At 52.1% G+C, this 18,906-nt stretch overlaps 1 pseudogene; it reads left to right on the forward strand.

Moving 5' to 3' along the window:
- Nucleotides 1–80: 80 nt before the first annotated feature.
- Nucleotides 81–2,566, forward strand: LOC119770106 (annotated as a pseudogene).
- The last annotated feature ends 16,340 nt before the right edge of the window (nucleotides 2,567–18,906 follow it).

Consider the following 18,906-nt stretch of genomic DNA (forward strand, 5'->3'; position numbering starts at 1 on the left):
ACCAATGCCACTTTGCTTCAAGGTCGACACGGCGTGGCGGTGGAACAGCTATTTTCATTCACAACAGCATACACTGTGAAATGATCTACAGCTACTGCGACGAACACAACAGCATCGTTGCCGTCGAGGTTGGAGATCAAGACAAAACGGTCCTGGTGGCTGTGTACCGCCCACCGCTGAACACTACGGTGGACAGCTTCATGGAGCTCCTGGACACATTTCTAACTGCACGAAGTAACCGCACAACCATAGTAGTCGGAGATTTCAACCTGGATCTGCTGACAACAACACATGCCGTTCAGAGGTACACCAACATCGTGCTATCTAACGGGTTCTTCTTCTGCGGCAATCGACCAACACGTTACGAAGCCTGTCTGGACCATGTCCTGACAAACAACAGCGAGCTGCTCATATCCGTCCAGCAACTGCAATACAACCTTTTCGATCACGGCGCAATGTTCATAGAAGTAGATCGACCGATTGAGCTATCACCGTCAACAGAAGCCTTCTACCTCAAGGTCGACACTAGCAAGTTTCGAGAGTTCCTGCTGCACAACCCAACCCACACCAACGAACTGCTCGCGGTAGAAGACAACTATAATTCCTTGTTGTCACCAAGGGTTCTGATTTTCGGATCAAAGATCAGAAATCACTCACTCATCGCCGAGCGAATCTTTGCCGACTGGAGCTCGCAACCATTCGCAAGTGAACACTACGCTCATGTTGCCTGCGATTTGCTCAATCGCTTCTCCCAGCGACACAAATACTTCGTGAATTTCTTTGCCCACTCCGTCCGTTGACCCGAGTCACACACGAATACGTTCAGAGAGGAGAGAATCTAAAAACATATCAGCTCGGCGCTCTTTTGGCCTGCACTACCACAGTTTGCCGTAAATTTGTATTTGGCATGATGGAAATTGCTTGTAAATGTGTCTTTGATGTCGTGTTATCAACAAAATTACAAAACACTTTTGATAACGTAGATTTTAACCAGTTTTATAAATGAGTAAAACAAAGCCGACCGCAAAGATTTCGACTCAGCGAATGAGCGACATAACGCAATCGGTCTCTCTGCACCATTCGCTGTACTACTCGATTGAAGTGAGAGGGAGAGCAAAAAGAGAATATTCTGTAGCGATTGTTTTGGAAGCGACAAACGGTAGGAAACGGTCAGAACAGGCTTTTGTCGCTTTCGATTGGTGGTAGCGAGTGAATGAGTCGTTTTGGAGCAATCAGCACCCTTGGTTGTCACAACTACGTTCAGGACTCGATGCTGCTACTAGCCGTGTGAGAGTAAGGAACAACAAACGCTCACACTCGAAACCGTGGTTCGACCTGGAGATGAAGCAGTGTATTCCGACCAAAAATTATTGGTATGCGAAACACCGGCAGAATGTCCACAACGAATCATCAAGAACAAATACACGCACTAGGTCAACATGGAAACCACTTTGAAACGATCAGCACTACGGTAGCAGTTTCGCACGGCAGCAAACAATGTGGCTGGAACATGGGATGTGATCAAAGATGTGTTGGACAAAAACAAGCACACAAGAAAACCTTTATCCAGCCAGCAACGTAGTCCGGATAGCAAGCGTCGCTATATTGGTGAAGCAAACAAGTACATTGCCACAGCTGGTAGGAACCTGGCTGAACGCATCCCGTACTCCGCCTTGCGACCACTCAATGCACAAACAAACCACCAATTCACCATCACACCTGTGACCCGGGAGGTGGTCCTGCGGACAATCACTGACATGACTGCAACGAAGTCAGCTGGCTACGATGGTTGTCAACTCGGAGTTCTTAAGGCTTGTTCAGATATTCTAGTCGATAGTATTGTCAACGTCGTGAACTCCTCAATCCGACAGTCCCAAGTCCCAAACGCTCTGAAAATCTCCAAGGTGGTCGCTATCCCACAAGACACTCACTGCTAAAACCTTCAACAACTATCGTCCGATCAATATCCCGAGTGTGACTGACAAAGTTCTGCAAAAGGTAGTAAACAAACAGCTGATCGACTATCTAGAAGAACACACACTGCTGTCGCCGCACCAATACGGCTTTAGATCATGATCCAACACTCAAACTGCCTTGTTCGATGTAGTTGTGGAAATCCAAACACACTGCGACCGTAAAGAGAAGGTATGAGCTGTTTTTCTGGACTTGAGCAAAGCCTTCGACACCTGCGACAAGAGGGTTTTACTACGTCGTCTTAGTGAGCTCGGAGTAATTGGGGAATCTCTCCAATGGTTCGCCAGTTTTCTGGATCGCCGGCAGCAGTACGTGAATGATGATGGTGTTGACAGCGAGCTACAAGTCCTCGATTACGGTGTCGTTCAAGGAAGCATCATCGGCCCCACCCTGTTCAACTGCTACGTAAACAACTTGAAGGACCTGCAGCTCAATGGAACTCTCTTCATGTACGCCGATGATATTGTGTTGGTGTACGCTGCCACTACTACCGAAGAACTCCAAGGCAAGATGAATGAGGACCTCGGTAAATATCCAAAAACCAAATAGGGGAAGGTGGGGCAAGACGACCATATGAGGCAAGAGGAACAATCGCTCGTACGACCGTAATTTTTACAATTTTGATTATTTCCAGTATGAGGAATTGTTGCTAGCAATGCAATTAGCTGATTCTACTACCAAATAACCGCCAAAACGACGTAAACGACACTTGACATAAGATTTAATGAAGTTTTTTTCAAAACCTTTGTTTTCTTATAATATTTGGAAAGTACATAATAAGGCTTAGGGTTCGTTTTAAAGCTTATTTTATCAAAATGCCTTTTTTCCTAGATCAGTAGTGTTACTATTTATCATCTAAGAATTTTTTTTACTAAACACGATCAAATTTTTAGTAAAATATTATTATTTAATCTAAAAATAAAAGAAACGGTTCAAATACATTTTAATCTGATGTATCTAAGTGATAACAGTTAAATTTTTAGCAAATTTACATGTTGTTTCATGCATTGTTCCTCTTGTCCCAACGGGTTGTTCGTCTTGCCCCACTAGTTGAGTAAAACGTACGGAAAATTAAAAATTTTAAAATCAATTTTTTACACTAAAAACAGGATTTTTCAAAAACTTGTTCTAACAAAGTCCTAGTCAACCCCTGGAATAAGATGATTATAAAAAATCCGGCAGATTTTCTAACGTTTTAATTGGTTATAACGAGCATTTCCTTAGCTTGTTACACTTGCCCCACTTTCCCCCTACATGTTGTTCAATGAATCAAGCAGGATACGGTGGACGCTCAGCTACGGCGATGAAAGCATTGAACGGGTCGACTATTTCAAGTACCTGGGTGTCTGGCTGGACAGTGACCTGAAATGGGAGTACCAGATCGGGAAGCTGAACAGCAAGTTATCGCAGGTTGCCGGGATCTTCAAGAAGATCTCGCCCGTGGTTCCAGATCAAACGAAGAAGATGCTGTACTTCTCACTGTTCCAAAGCCACATGGTCTACGGGATTGCAGTTTGGGGAGAAGCTGGGAGATCAACGGTCAGTCAACTACAAACTACACAAAACAAGGCGATCAAGAACCTATTTGGCTACCGTCGTCGTACAGCTACTGCATTCATCCACACATGCAACCAGCTCCTCACCGTCGGTAGAACGTACTCGGCGGTCGTATGTAACCACATACACAAGGTTCTGCATGGCGGCATCCATACCAACACTGTGCTGGGCCGAGGTGTGGACAGACACGGACACTTCACCAGAGGAAGGGGAAATCTTACTGCTAGCCGGATCAACACAACGACTTTTGGGCAGAACTCTATAAGGCAACAATGCTGTACAATGCTCTTCCCGAGGACATCAAAGGACTTCCAACTTCTCAATTCAAAAAAGAACTAAAAAACTGTTGTGAAAAGTTTCTTCTCTTAAATTTCTATAGTTTTTTGTCTCTCTGTTAATTGTTAGTTTTTATTTGCACTTATTTAATGCTTGTCGATAATGCTTGAATGCGATCGAAGGAGGCCTTGCCTCGCAACGAGCAACGACGGGACTGGGCAGCTTGTGTGTGTGTGTGTGTGTGTGTGTGTGTGTGTGTGTGTGTGTGTGTTTTTTTGCAAGGTCGGAATCTGCTACCAAACACCTGAGAATTCATTTCTCAGGTAGTGTGGGGTTGGGAAAAGGCGTTGCATTTTCTGCACTAGTCTACTTACAGGATCCATACTTACTTTACTTTACTTTTACTGCTCAGACAACCCCCGGGTCATGAGCTGTCTCCAGATGCGCTGCCACTGAACTCGGTCTTGGGCTGCTACTCTCCAATTCCAACTCGGAACTCCCACACTTCGAAGATGTTCCTCCACTTGGTCTAACCACCTTGCACGTTGCGCCCCCCTCCGCCGCGTTCCAGACGGCTCCGAATTGAACACCAACTTCACCGGATTGATAGTCTGGTTCGGTTGACGCGCATCCAGCGCGTCCGGCATTCTCGCGACGTGTCCGGCCCACCTGATCCGGCCAGCCTTGGCGACTTTCCGAATAATTGGCTTTCCGTAGAGTTGCGCCAGCTCGTGGTTCATCCTTCTCCGCCACACAGTGTTCTCACGCACGCCGCCAAAGATCGTCCTAAGCACTCGCCATTCGAAAACTTCAAGTGCTTGCAGGTCCTCCTCGAGCATCGTCCACGTCTCGTGCCCGTAGAGAACGACCGGTCTTATCAGCGTTTCGTACATGGTGCACTTTGTACGCTGGGAAAGATGACCAGACCGTAGGGTCTTGTGGAGTCCATAGTAAGCACGACTACCGGTGATGATGCGCCTCCGAATTTCTCTGCTGCAGTTGTTGTCAGACGTTACCAACGAACCGAGGTACACAAACTCCTCCACGACCTCGAACTCGTCGCCGTCGATCGTCACGCTCGGTCCTATGCGAGCCCTAAGGGACTCGGTTCCTCCTGCCAGCAGATATTTCGTCTTCGCCACATTCACCTTCAATCCAACCTTTTCTGCTTCCCGCTTCAATTCGGTGTACCGCCTGGTCACCTCCTCCTACCTCCTCGAACATCCTGCCGACAATGTCCATGTTGTCGGCATAGCAGATGAATTGGCTGGATCGGTTGATAATCGTGCCCCGCATGTTGAAGCCCGCCCGCCTCATTACACCTTCACACCCAATGTTGAAACAGAGGCCAAAGATACCGTCGCCTTGTCGCAGTCCCTTGCGCGATTCGATCGGGTCGGACATCGCCCCCGAAATCTTCACGCTGCACCGTGCCCCGTCCATCGTCGATTTCACCAGTCTGATCAGCTTCCCGGGAAAGCCGTTCTCGTACATGATCTTCCATAGCTCTTCGCGATCGACCGAGTCGTACGCGGCTTTGAAATCGATGAACAGGTGGTGCGTCGGGATCTGGTACTCGCGACATTTTTGGAGGATTTGGCGTAGCAAAAGATTTGGTCCGTCGTCGATTTCCCTCCACAAAACCGGCTTGGTACGGCCCAACGAAATCCTTTGCTCGCTCCGACAGACGACAGAAGATGATCTGAGACAGCACTTTGTAGGCCGCGTTGAGAAAAGTGATGGCTCGATAGTTCTCACATTCCAACTTGTCCCCTTCTTGTAGATCGGGCATATTACTCTGGGGTTGGGAAAAGGCGTTGCATTTTCTGCACTAGTCTACTTACAGGATCCATGCCGGGTACTAAAACCATTTCGTGTTCTACATACATATGAGTCCATGCGAGGGTTTAACCGCGCTCAAGAATCGCGTTGCTTTTGATCGGCTAGTCATATGCAGCCCTCTCCTTGGACCATCGAGACGTGTACCGATTTGGTAGAGCCAACCGTCATTACGTGCTCCCAGTATCATCTCCGTTTTGTGGTGAGCAATCCGCAGCTTCACCTCTAGCATCCAGTTCTCGATCATTGCGATTGCCTCCATAGCCAGCACTTCGACCTCCTCGACATTTTCGCCGGTTACCGTCAGCACTATGTCGTCTGCAAAGCCAACAATCTCTACTCCGTTGGGTAGCCCCAGTGTCAACACTCCGTCATACATTCCGTTCCACAGTGCTGAACCCAGAATGGATCCCTGCGGAACTCCCGCGGTAACAACAACGGTTTTTTGTCCATCGGCAGTGTCGTAGACCAGCACGCGGTTCTCGAAGTAGCTCTTCAAGATCATGCACAAATAGTCAAGCACCTTCATTTTGTGCAGCGCTGCTGCTATGGCCGCCCAGCTCGCACTGTTGAACGCGTTCTTGACGTCAATCGTGACTATTGCGCAGCAACGGTTCCCTCTGCGTTTTTCTTCCGCGCTTCGTCGGCTTTCTCGACCACTTTCCGGATGGCGTCCACCGTGGATCTCCCTTTACGGAAGCCGAACTGCCTCGCTGCTAAGCCATGCTCGCTCGCCGTGTACTTGGTCAGCCGGTTAAGGATGATCCGTTCCAGAAGCTTTCCGAGGGTGTCCAGCAAAGGTGATTTGCCTGGCTTCGGCAGCAACACGAGCTTTTGAACTTTCCACGGGTCGGGGAAGTGTCCTTCGTCCAGGCATTTCTGCAGGACTGTTCGAAACCTGTCCGGGAATGCTTGAACTGCCGATTTCAGGGCGAAATTCGGGATTCCATCCGGGCCGGGAGCTTTCTTCACCTTCAATCTCTTCGCTACTGCCACAAGTTCTTCGTTGGTGATCAGATGACCTTCGGCGTTCCTACCCCCTTCGTCGTTGTACGGTGTAGGAGGCCATGTCGTTGGATCATGTCTTGGGAAGAGCCCTTCCACAATGACCTTCAGCTTGTCGGGACACGTTTCAGCCACCATCGATGGGCCTCTGATCTTCGCCATCGCGACACGATATGCGCTCCCCAAGGGTTTGCATCAGCGTCTTGGCATAACTCCTTGAAGCAGTTTGTCTTGCTGCATTTGATCGCTTTCTTGAGTGCGGCCTTTGCAGACCGGTACTCCTCTCTGCACTCCTCTCTAGTTGCTTCGGATCTTGCTCTCTGGACTCGTCTTCTGGCGCTGAGGCAACTTGCCCGAAGGGTACCGAGTTCTTCATTCCACCAGTAGGCTGGACGACGACAGTTCCTTCGCTCCAGTCTCCGCGGCATGGTTGTATCGCATGCTGTCACTAGTTGTGCTGTTAGCACGTCGGCACTCAAGTCTTGGGGATCATCACACCAATGGAGCGCTTCAACGAAGAGACCCTCGTCGAAGTATTGCAGCTTCCATTTCCTTCCGTAGGACCGGCTGCTCCTATCTGGTACAGGGGCTCGTCTCCCGATGCTGTACCGGATCGCTTGGTGATCACTATGGGTATAGTCTTCACTTACCCTCCAGTTCATGTCGGCCGCCAGCCGCGGGCTACAGAACGTAACGTCGATGATGGACTCACGACCGTCTTTGCGGAAGGTACTGCTGGTTCCGCGATTCGCCAGCCTAACGTCCAGCTTTGCCAGAGCTTCCATCAGGCTATGCCCCCTAGCATTGGTGCATCTGCTACCCCACTCGACTGCCCACGCGTTGAAGTCACCTCCGATGACGATCGGGTTTCGTCCGATCAGTTCGTCGGTCAGACTATCCAGCATCTGCTGAAACTGCTTCAAGGTCCATCTTGGGGGAGCATAGCAGCTACAGAAGAAGGTTCCGTTTACTTTGGCGATCACGAATCCTTCAAATGCTCTCGAGACCACTTCCTGTATGGGGTACCGCCCCATCACGTGTATCGCCGCCATTCTTGCTGAATCCGCGATCCAGTTTCCATTGTCGTGGGAAACTCGGTACGGTTCTGCAATAATTGCCACGTCGCACCCCGTCTCCGCGGTCGACTGCCACAGCAGTTGCTGTGCAGTGTCGCAGTGATTGAGGTTCACCTCCATTACTTTTTGCCCGAGGCCAGCTTCTGATAGACCGGACAATTAAAGCCATCCGTCGTGTGACTATTGCCATCTCCTTCTTTACAGAGCATGCACTTCGGCTTATTTTTGCAGTCTATTGCCATGTGGCATTCTCTACCACACCTTCTGCAACTGTTGGTTCGATCGGGACCGTCGCAATTTCTCGCCTGGTGGCCGAAACCCATACAGCGGAAACACCTCGTCATCTGCTGGGTCACACGAGGAACAGGCCTCAGTGGGCACACAGTGGGTGTGTGTGTGTGTGTTTTTTTTTTTACAAGGTCGGAATCTGCTAGCAGACACCTGAGAATTAATTTCTCAGGTAGTGTGGGGTTGAGAAACAATGAATTTCCCGACCCACCAGTCCTTGAACGCCGTGCCCTTTTCCTCCGGGACCACCTTTCGGTATAACTTCGGGGGGGAGGCGTTGCATTTTCTGCACTAGTCTACTTACAGGGTCCATGCCGGGTGCTAGAACCATTTCCTGTTCTACATACATATGAGTCCATGCGAGGGTTTAACCGCGCCCAAGAATCGCGTTGCTTTTGATCGGCTAGTCATATGCAGCCCTCTCCTTGGACCATCGAGACGTGTACCGATTTGGTAGAGCCAACCGTCATAACGTGCTCTCCTTCACAGCCACACTCGTGGGTTCTCGACTCCTGTGACCATCGAGACGTGTACCGATTTGGTAGAGCCGACCATCATAACGTGCTCTCCTTCACAGCCACACTCGTGGGTTTTCGACTAGGCTCCTAGTCGTTCCTCCTCTGATCGTCTCTCCATTTCCGTTGGAGAGCCGAGATGATCTGCGTCACCGCTCCGACGACCGTATTCCACTTGGCGATGTCGCTGCACATTCTTCGCACCACATTATCCGGGCTGGTGTCCGCTCCGATAATGGCCAGCATTTCGCTTCGCGCTGCCTCGAAGCGAGGGCAGGCTAACACTACGTGCTCCGGTGTTTCCTCGCAATCGATGCAGTCCGGACAGAGAGGAGACTCTGCATGTCCGAACCTGTGCAGGTACTTCCTGAAGCAGCCATGGCCCGACAGGAACTGTGTGAGGTGGAAGGTGACCTCTCCATGCCTTCTGCTCACCCACGTGGATACGGACGGGATAAGCCGATGCGTCCATCTGCCTTTCTCCGTGGTGTCCCACTCACGTTGCCACCTTGCCAGCGATTCGGCTTTCGCAGCTTCCCGGATACCTCTCGTGCCTCTTCGGGTGTATCGCACGGTGTCCTCCTCCAGTGTGATGCCGATGGGGATCATTCCGGCTATAACGTCAACCGCTTCCGACGAAATGGTCCTGTACGCGCTTGCAACCCGCATGGCCATCAGTCTTTGCGTTCTGTCGAGCAGCGCTCGATTTCGCTTCGTCCCCAGCGCCGTCCACCATACCGGTCCGCCGTACCTAAGTATGGACGTCGCGACACTTGCCAAGAGACGGCGCCTACTGCTTCTGGGTCCAGCGTTGTTCGGTATCATCCTCGACAGTGCCATAATCGCCTTCGCCGCCTTCTCGCAGGCGTAATCGACGTGACTGTTGAAGTTCAGCCGGTCATCCACCATCACTCCGAGGTACTTGAGCGCTCTCTTCGAGTGCACTACGTGTTCCCCCAACGTGTATCTGGGCCTGCTGCACCTTTTTGTGGTTACTAACCAGTATCATCTCCGTCTTGTGGTGAGCGATCCGCAGCTTCACCTCGAGCATCCAGTTCTCGATCATTGCGATTGCCTCCATAGCCAGCATTTCGATCTCCTCGACATTTTCGCCGGTTACCGTCAGCACTATGTCGTCTGCAAAGCCAACAATCTCTACGCCGTTGGGTAGCCCCAGTGTCAACACTCCGTCATACATTCCGTTCCACAGTGCTGAACCCAGAATGGATCCCTGCGGAACTCCCGCGGTAACAACAACGGTTTTTTGTCCATCGGCAGTGTCGTAGACTCGGTCGTAGACCAGCACGCGGTTCTCGAAGTAGCTGTTCAAGATCATGCACAAATAGTCGGGCACCTTCATTTTGTGCAGCGCTGCTGCTATGGCCGCCCAGCTCGCACTGTTGAACGCGTTCTTGACGTCAATCGTGACTGTTGCGCAGCAACGGTTCCCCCTGCGTTTTTTCCTCCGTGCTTCGTCGGCTTTCTCGACCACTTTCCGGATGGCGTCCACCGTGGATCTCCCTTTACGGAAGCCGAACTGCCTCGCTGCTAAGCCATGCTCGCTCTCCGTGTACTTGGTCAGCCGGTTAAGGATGATCCGTTCCAGAAGCTTTCTGAGGGTGTCCAGCAAACATATAGGCCTATACGCTGATGGGTTCCCCGGTGGTTCGCCTGGCTTCGGCAGCAACACGAGCTTTTGAACCTTCCACGGGTCGGGGAAGTGTCCTTCGTCCATGCATTTCTGCAGGACTGTTCGAAACCTGTCCGGGAATGCTAGAACCGCCGATTTCAGGGCGAAATTCGGGATTCCATCCGGGCCGGGAGCTTTCTTCACCTTCAATCTCTTCGCTACTGCCACAAGTTCTTCGTTGGTGATCAGATGACCTTCGGCGTTGCTACCCCTTCGTCGTTGTACGGTGTAGGAGGCCATGTCGTTGGGTCATGTCTTGGGAAGAGCCCTTCCATAATGACCTTCAGCTTGTCGGGACACGTTTCAGCCACCATCGATGGGCCTCTGATCTTCGCCATCGCGACACGATATGCGCTCCCCCAAGGGTTTGCATCAGCGTCTTGGCATAACTCCTTGAAGCAGTTTGTCTTGCTGCATTTGATCGCTTTCTTGAGTGCGGCCTTTGCAGACCGGTACTCCTCTCTGCACTCCTCTCTAGTTGCTTCGGATCTTGCTCTCTGGACTCGTCTTTTGGCGCTGAGGCAACTTGCCCGAAGGGTACCGAGTTCTTCATTCCACCAGTAGACTGGACGACGACAGTTGCTTGGCTTCAGTCTCCGCGGCATGGTTGTGTCGCATGCTGTCACCAGTTGTGCTGTTAGCACGTCGGCACTCAAGTCTTGGGGACCATCACACCAATGGAGCGCTTCCACGAAGAGACCCTCGTCGAAGTACTGCAGCTTCTATTTCCTTCCGTAGGACCGGCTGCTCCTATCTGGTACAGGGCTCGTCTCCCGATGCTGTACCGGATCGCTTGGTGATCACTATGGGTATAGTCTTCACTTACCCTCCAGTTCATGTCGGCCGCCAGCCGCGGGCTACAGAACGTAACGTCGATAATGGACTCACGACCGTCTTTGCGGAAGGTACTGCTGGTTCCGCGATTCGCCAGCCTAACGTCCAGCTTTGCCAGAGCTTCCATTAGGCTATGCCCCCTAGCATTGGTGCATCTGCTACCCCACTCGACTGCCCACGCGTTGAAGTCACCTCCGATGACGATCGGGTTTCGTCCGATCAGTTCGTCGGTCAGACTATCCAGCATCTGCTGAAACTGCTCCAAGGTCCATCTTGGGGGAGCATAGTAGCTACAGAAGAAGGTTCCGTTTACTTTGGCGATCACGAATCCTTCAAATGCTCTCGAGACCACTTCCTGTATGGGGTACCGCCCCATTACGTGTATCGCCGCCATTCTTGCTGTATCCGCGATCCAGTTTCCATTGTCGTGGGGAACTCGGTACGGTTCTGCAATAATTGCCACGTCGCAACCCGTCTCCGCGGTCGACTGCCACAGCAGTTGCTGTGCAGTGTCGCAGTGGTTGAGGTTCATCTGGGACACCTCCATTACTTTTTGCCCGAGGCCAGCTTCTGATAGACCGGGCAATTAAAGCCACCCGTCGTGTGCCTATTGCCATCTCCTTCTTTACAGAGCATGCACTTCGGCTTATTTTTGCAATCTCTTGTCATGTGGCCTTCTCTACCACACCTTCTGCAACTGTTGGTTCGATCGGGACCGTCGCAATTTCTCGCCTGGTGGCCGAAACCCATACAGCGGAAACACCTCGTCATCTGCTGGGTCACACGAGGAACAGGCCTCAGTGGGCACACCGACCACCCTACTTTGACCTTGCCGGCTTCCAGCAGCTTAGACGCTGATAGTCGGATCGACGTAATTTGCGTGCCGCCGTAGGCTTTCCTCAACCGGATTGCCATCGGTGTCGTACGGTCATCCAGAAGAACGATCAGCGCATCTTCTAGCTCTTCCTCCGTCGTGATCTCGTCCAGGTTCCTGCACTCGATCGTTGTCTCCGGCGATAGCGCCTTCACCTTCGACTCGTAGCCTACGGCTTTCTCGACGAGGGACTTAAAAGCTGAGCTCTTGACCGCGGGATCATTTTTCAGCTCAAAAAGCATCGCGCCGGTCTGGGTGCGCCTGGTTTTAACCACGTTCTCGCCAAGCTCCTTGAGTTCCGGATCGGTTCGTACTTTCCGGAGGAGGTCTGCGTACGAAACACCTTCCTTCACCTCGACCACCAAAGCCTCGCCTTTGTTACGCTCCCTGCGAAACTTGGGTTTTTGGGTGTCCTCGTTCTGCTTCCCTTTTTTCTTCCGCTTCTTTTTCTTGACCTTCTCCCATTTCTTCTCCTTCCCTGGGTCTGGTTCTGGCTCCTTCGCTGGGTCCGGACTGTCTCCATTCCCCTGCTTCTGCTTCTTTGCGTCCTCCTCCTCTCCAGGCGTTTCCCTGTCCCTTTTGTGCTTGGGCCGGGCGGCGTTTTCAGTTCTTTCTCCCGTAGCGCTTCCTCCTCCAGTTTTGCCTCCAGCGTTTCTTCGGCTCTTTCAGCTCTGAGCTTCAGTGAAGTTCTCGTCACCACCAGCGAACTGTTTTCGCGCTCTGCAGCAATCATGGCTGCCTTGACTCCATTCACCATCTGTTTGATTCTGGTGTGGACGTTGTTTTTGTCCTTGATGAAATCAAAGAGTTCGTTGACCCTCCTCCTGACCTCCTGCAACGCGGTCCTTCCGAGCAGGACTCCATCCTGAGGGGTACCGCCGGCGAAGTTCAATACGGATGACTTGGGAGTTTCCCCTCCAATGACTCCTATCTGCTGACTCGAAGCAGCCGCCTGGTTCAACACTGGGGATCTCATCACCTTCCCGCTTCCACGGAACGCGCTCGCCCCTCCGCCTGCTGTGTCGCCGCCGTTTGACTCGCCTCCTGCCATTTCGACGTTTGTGTCCTCTTCTACCTCCGTGTTTTCCGATGCTTGGGGCGCATCGGGACCCTTTTGTTGGTTTGTTTCACTTGTCTCCATTTTGAATCCCGCGAGTCGCTAGGGAAATACGATCCGCTGCGCCAGTGCCCTGCCGTGACGCAGTAAGGGCAAATAACGTGTGGGGTGCGCCCATGTGGTTTTTTTTTCGAAGAAATTAAACAGAGCCCTTGATCAATTCCGCCACGTCCTAGACATCCTCCCGCTGCTGGTCCGGGGGCGATGCAAAGAATGTATGCAATCGCCGACAGCTATCCGCCTACTGCAACCCGCCCGGTAGCTGGCAGCTAAGCTCCGCAGGGACCCTCACCTGTCCCTACGGTTCACGGGCGCGCGCGCGTGTGTGTGTGTGTGTGTGTGTGTGTGTGTGTGTGTGTGTGTGTGTTTTTTTTTTTTTTTTTTGCCCTTGTCCCCCCGGGACCACCTTTCGGTATAACTTCGGGGGGAGGCGTTGCATTTTCTGCACTAGTCTACTTACAGGATCCATGCCGGGTGCTAGAACCATTTCCTGTTCTACATACATATGAGTCCATGCGAGGGTTTAACCGCGCCCAAGAATCGCGTTGCTTTTGATCGGCTAGTCATATGCAGCCCTCTCCTTGGACCATCGAGACGTGTACCGATTTGGTAGAGCCAACCGTCATAACGTGCTCTCCTTCACAGCCACACTCGTGGGTTCTCGACTCCTGTGACCATCGAGACGTGTACCGATTTGGTAGAGCCGACCATCATAACGTGCTCTCCTTCACAGCCACACTCGTGGGTTTTCGACTAGGCTCCTAGTCGTTCCTCCTCTGATCGTCTCTCCATTTCCGCTGGAGAGCCGAAGTGATCTGCGTCACCGCTCCGACGACCGCATTCCACTTGGCGATGTCGCTGCACATTCTTCGCACCACATTATCCGGGCTGGTGTCCGCTCCGATAATGGCCAGCATTTCGCTTCGCGCTGCCTCGAAGCGAGGGCAGGCGAACACCACGTGCTCCGGTGTTTCCTCGCAATCGACGCAGTCCGGACAGAGAGGAGACTCTGCATGTCCAAACCTGTGCAGGTACTTCCTGAAGCAGCCATGGCCCGACAGGAACTGTGTGAGGTGGAAGGTGACCTCTCCATGCCTTCTGCTCACCCACGTGGATACGGACGGGATAAGCCGATGCGTCCATCTGCCTTTCTCCGTGGTGTCCCACTCACGTTGCCACCTTGCCAGCGATTCGGCTCTCGCAGCTTCCCGGATACCTCTCGTGCCTCTCCGGTGTAGCGCACGGTGTCCTCCTCCAGTGTGATGCCGATGGGGATCATTCCGGCTATGACGCCAACTGCTTCCGACGAAATGGTCCTGTACGCGCTTGCAACCCGCATGGCCATCAGTCTCTGCGTTCTGTCGAGCAGCGCTCGATTTCGCTTCGTCCCCAGCGCCGTCCACCATACCGGTCCGCCGTACCTAAGTATGGACGTCGCGACACTTGCCAAGAGGCGGCGCCTACTGCTCCTGGGTCCAGCGTTGTTCGGCATCATCCTCGACAGTGCCATGATCGCCTTAGCCGCCTTCTCGCAGGCGTAATCGACGTGGCTGTTGAAGTTCAGCCGGTCATCCACCATCACCCCGAGGTACTTGAGCGCTCTCTTCGAGTGCACGACGTGTTCTCCAACGTGTATCTGGGCCTGCTGCACCTTCTTGTGGTTACTAACCAGCACCATCTCCGTCTTGTGGTGAGCGATCCGCAGCTTCACCTCGAGCATCCAGTTCTCGATCATTGCGATTGCCTCCATAGCCAGCACTTCGACCTCCTCGACATTTTCGCCGGTTACCGTCAGCACTATGTCGTCTGCAAAGCCAACAATCTCTACGCCGTTGGGTAGTCCCAGTGTCAACACTCCGTCATACATTCCGTTCCACAGTGCTGAACCCAGAATGGATCCCTGCGGAACTCCCGCGGTAACAACAACGGTTTCTTGTCCATCGGCAGTGTCGTAGACCAGCACGCGGTTCTCGAAGTAGCTGTTCAAGATCCTGCACAAATAGTCAGGCACCTTCATTTTTTGCAGCGCTGCTGCTATGGCCGCCCAGCTCGCAATGTTGAACGCGTTCTTGACGTCAATCGTGACTATTGCGCAGCAACGGTTCCCCCTGCGTTTTTTCCTCCGCGCTTCGTCGGCTTTCTCGACCACTTTCCGGATGGCGTCCACGGTGGATCTCCCTTTACGGAAGCCGAACTGCCTCGCTGCTAAGCCATGCTCGCTCTCCGTGTACTTGGTCAGCCGGTTAAGGATGATCCGTTCCAGAAGCTTTCCGAGGGTGTCCAGCAAACATATAGGCCTATACGATGATGGGTCCCCCGGTGGTTTGCCTGGCTTCGGCAGCAACACGAGCTTTTGAATCTTCCACGGGTCGGGGAAGTGTCCTTCGTCCAGGCATTTCTGCAGGACTGTTCGAAACCTGTCCGGGAATGCTAGAACCGCCGATTTCAGGGCGAAATTCGGGATTCCATCCGGGCCGGGAGCTTTCTTCACCTTCAATCTCTTCGCTACTGCCACAAGTTCTTCGTTGGTGATCAGATGACCTTCGGCGTTGCTACCCCCTTCGTCGTTGTACGGTGTAGGAGGCCATGTCGTTGGGTCATGTCTTGGGAAGAGCCCTTCCACAATGACCTTCAGCTTGTCGGGACACGTTTCAGCCACCATCGATGGGCCTCTGATCTTCGCCATCGCCACACGATATGCGTTCCCCCAAGGGTTTGCATCAGCGTCTTGGCATAACTCCTTTAAGCAGTTTGTCTTGCTGCATTTGATCGCTTTCTTGAGCGCGGCCTTTGCAGACCGGTACTCCTCTCTGCACTCCTCTCTAGTTGCTTCGGATCTTGCTCTCTGGACTCGTCTTCTGGCGCTGAGGCAACTTGCCCGAAGGGTACCGAGTTCTTCATTCCACCAGTAGGCTGGACGACGACAGTTCCTTGGCTCCAGTCTCCGCGGCATGGTTGTGTCGCATGCTGTCACCAGTTGTGCTGTTAGCACGTCGGCACTCAAGTCTTGGGGACCATCACACCAATGGAGCGCTTCCACGAAGAGACCCTCGTCGAAGTACTGCAGCTTCCATTTCCTTCCGTAGGACCGGCTGCTCCTATCTGGTACAGGGCTCGTCTCCCGATGCTGTACCGGATCGCTTGGTGATCGCTATGGGTATAGTCCTCACTCACCCTCCAGTTCATGTCGGCCGCCAGTCGCGGGCTACAGAACGTAACGTCGATAATGGACTCACGACCGTCTTTGCGGAAGGTACTGCTGGTTCCGCGATTCGCCAGCCTAACGTCTAGCTTTGCCAGAGCTTCCATTAGGCTATGCCCCTAGCATTGGTGCATCTGCTACCCCACTCGACCGCCCACGCGTTGAAGTCACCTCCGATAACGATCGGGCTTCGTCCGATCAGTTCATCGGTCAGACTATCCAGCATCTGCTGAAACTGCTCCAAGGTCCATCTTGGGGGAGCATAGCAGCTACAGAAGAAGGTCCCGTTTACTTTGGCGATCACGAATCCTTCAAACGCCCTCGAGACCACTTCCTGTATGGGGTACCGCCCCATCACGTGTATCGCCGCCATTCTTGCTGTATCCGCGGCCCAGTTTCCGTTGTCGTGTGGAACTCGGTACGGTTCTGCAATAATTGCCACGTCACACCCCGTCTCCGCGGTCGACTGCCACAGCAGTTGCTGTGCAGTGTCGCAGTGATTGAGGTTCACCTGGGACACCTCCATTACTTTTGCCCGAGGCCAGCTTCTTGTACACCGGGCAATTAAAGCCACCCGTCGCATGGCTATTGCCGTCGCCTTCTTTACAGAGCACGCACTTCGGCTGATTTTTGCAGTCTCTTGCCATGTGGCCTTCTCTACCACACCTTCTGCAACTGTTGGTTCGATCGGGACCGTCGCAATTTCTCGCCTGGTGGCCGAAACCCATACAGCGGAAACACCTCGTCATCTGCTGGGTCACTCGAGGAACAGGCCTCAGTGGGCACACCGACCACCCTACTTTGACCTTGCCGGTTTCCAGCAGCTTAGACGCCGAAGGCGTCGATAGTTGGATCGACGCAATTTGCGTGCCGCCGTAGGCTTTCCTCAACCGGATTGCCATCGGTGTCGTACGGTCATCCAGAAGAACGATCAGCGCATCTTCTAGCTCTTCCTCCGTCGTGATCTCGTCCAGGTTTCTGCACTCGATCGTTGTCTCCGGCGATAGCGCTCTTACCTTCGACTCGTAGCCTACGGCTTTCTCGACGAGGGACTTAAAAGCTGAGCTCTTGACCTCGGGATCCTTCTTCAGCTCAAAAAGCATCGCTCCGGTTTGGGTGCGCCTGGTTTTAACCACGTTCTCGCCAAGCTCCTTGAGTTCCGGATCGGTTCGTACTTTCCGGAGGAGGTCTGCGTACGAAACACCTTCCTTCACCTCGACCACCAAAGCCTCGCCTTTGTTACGCTCCTGCGAAACTTGGGTTTTGGGTGTCCTCGTTCTGCTTCCTTTTTCTTCCGCTTCTTTTTCTTGACCTTCTCCCATTCCTTCTCCTTCCCTGGGGTTGGTTCTGGTTCCTTCGCCGGGTCCGGACTGTCTCCATTCCCCTGCTTCTGCTTCTTTGCGTCCTCCTCCTCTCCAGGCGTTTCCCTGTCCCTTTTAGAGCTTGGGCCGGGCGGCGTTTTCGGTTCTTTCTCCCGTAGCGCTTCCTCCTCCAGTTTTGCATTCAGCGTTTCTTCGGCTCTTTCAGCTCTGAGCTTCAGTGAATTCCGCGTCACCACCAGTGAGTTGTTTTCGCGCTCTGCGGCATTCATGGCTGCCTTGACTCCATTCACCATCTGCTTGATTCTGGTGTGGACGTTGTTTTTGTCCTTGATGAAATCAAAGAGTTCGTTGACCCTCCTCGTGTGTGTGTGTGTGTGTGTGTGTGTGTGTGTGTGTGTGTGTGTGTGTGTGTGTGTGTGTGTGTGTGTGTGTGTGTGTGTGTGTGTGTGTGTGTGTGTGTGTGTGTGTGTGTGTGTGTGTGTGTGTGTGTGTGTGTGTGTGTGTGTGTGTGTGTGTGTGTGGTCCAATCGCTTACCCGCTGGCTGGCAGCGAAATTATGGGAAAGTATTATTTGTATCAGACATGGGTTATGCTGATACAGCTCTGCCGTTTTACGGCGATATGATGTATACGCCATTGAGGTGATTTTGCTGTAGACACGATTTTCTGTTTTTGTTCATTTTTTCAATTTAAAATGATCAATTTAAGGTCTGCTCTGTAGAAACAGTTAAAAAGTACAATAAAAATGTGGCCCCTACAAAATTTCTTGTTTTTTCCTATTCTCTACGATTTTAAACCACAAACATCATTTGGCCGAAAAAATAGCAATAAAAAATCACTACTTTTACTGCCCAATGATGTATGTATACATTGCTCGATCAAAGCTGGCTTTATTTTTTGTGCCAGCTATTTTGAAAGCTGAGCGGATCCCGTAATGCATTGTCCACGTGGATACTTAAGGGGGTATTAGGGAGCGTTCTTTTATTACGTAACGCAGTTGGGGGAAGGGGGTCGGAGGCCGTGTTACGCTCCATACATTTTTTTTTAAACTTGTATGGAAATTTTTTTACGAAGGGGGGGGGGTCTAAAATCCGATTTTTTGCGTTACGTAATAAAAGAACGCTCCCTTAGCGATTGTCTACGCTCTATAAACACATTTTTTGGATGTACAATTGTCCGCAAGGGAGGTGGGAGGGTCTAGAATTTTCAAAAAAGTGTCTACGTGGATGTGGATAAGGTGTCATCCATTAAGTACGTCACATTAAAAACAGCCAAAATTTACTCCCTTTGTCACGATTTCCTTATGCTTTTAACACGCAACGTCACGCTTGCTCAAA

This window comes from Culex quinquefasciatus, chromosome 1 (genome assembly GCF_015732765.1).
Source record: "Culex quinquefasciatus strain JHB chromosome 1, VPISU_Cqui_1.0_pri_paternal, whole genome shotgun sequence".
Lineage (NCBI taxonomy): Eukaryota > Metazoa > Arthropoda > Insecta > Diptera > Culicidae > Culex > Culex quinquefasciatus.